This window comes from Chiloscyllium plagiosum, unplaced genomic scaffold (assembly GCF_004010195.1).
Source record: "Chiloscyllium plagiosum isolate BGI_BamShark_2017 unplaced genomic scaffold, ASM401019v2 scaf_2504, whole genome shotgun sequence".
NCBI classification, from domain to species: domain Eukaryota; kingdom Metazoa; phylum Chordata; class Chondrichthyes; order Orectolobiformes; family Hemiscylliidae; genus Chiloscyllium; species Chiloscyllium plagiosum.
In genome coordinates, this window is record NW_025132198.1 from 1 (window position 1) to 1,150 (window position 1,150).

Here is a 1,150-nt window from a genome sequence, read left to right on the forward strand (position 1 = left end):
TATACGCCTTCAACTTCATAACAAGTGTCTTCACGATAAATTAGTAGAATTCATGAATTCGAACTCCCTCATCGGGAATGGAACACTGACTGTGGATCTGAGTGCACCAAATCCTCACCAGTAAGCTATCAGGGAAAAAGACGGCTCTCTTCTGTTTTCTCTCACTGATTCCGTTTTTAACTTTTCAGTTGCGATTATTTTGCCTCCAGATCAATTTCTCCCTGTCGGTGTGTTTATACGGCATGGAAAATGAGCCTTTGTGACATCGTCTCGATGAAGAATATCAAGGATCCATCTCATGCAGTCCCAGTTTCCAGCGCTTGTGTGTTCTGACGTTTCAAATGCTCATGGCAATGAGGTTACCCCTTAATCTCCAATTGCAGACTATCAAACTCCGTTCTCATCCCGTGGGGAAACTGCAGATTTTGCGTCGGTGCATTTTGGAAATTAAAATTTGCACAGGAGCAGCGAGTACAACAATTTCAGCTCACTGTCCTTTCCATATCCCAACTGACCACAAAACATTCTCATTATCTGGAGAAGTAGGTTGTGCTCCACCTAAAGCTGCCTTTTGTCGGAGGACCTTGCCGAAGTGAAGCACATGGAACTCTCAGGAGATATACCGAAATATTTCCTTCTGAGTCTGGTACACTTCTGGTTCAGAACTCGAGTTTCCTGATTATCAATAAAAAAATGTCTGGACCTGAGAGAAATGGGCGTTGGTTCAGATGGGTTTTCAGTCTGTCAAAATGAACACAGCTGGAAGTCCTTTGAAATTTGCGATCTGACGAAATGCAACCCGCAGTCCAAATGGATTCATAACTCATCACTTCAACATAGAATATAGAACAATAGTCTATCTGCAGTTGTGGCTGAGTGGTGAAGGCGATGGACTTGAAATCCATTGGGGCATTCCCACGCAGGTTCGAATCTTGTCAACTGCAGAAGAGGGTGAAATTGACGTGGGTGGCACAGTGGTTAGCACTGCTGCCTCACAGCGCCAGAGAGCCGGGTTCAATTCATGCCTCAGGCAGCTGACTGTGTGGAGTCATGCACATTCTCCCCATGTCTGCGTGGGTTTCCTCTGGGTGTTCCGGTTTCCACCCACAGTCCAGAAATGTGAAGGTTAGGTGAATTGGCCATGCTAAAT

At 45.3% G+C, this 1,150-nt stretch overlaps 1 non-coding gene across 1 annotated transcript; it reads left to right on the plus strand.

Moving 5' to 3' along the window:
- Positions 1-862: 862 nt before the first annotated feature.
- Positions 863-944, plus strand: trnas-uga. The gene has a single exon. It is a non-coding gene; the product is annotated as a tRNA-Ser (tRNA).
- Positions 945-1,150: the final 206 nt, after the last annotated feature.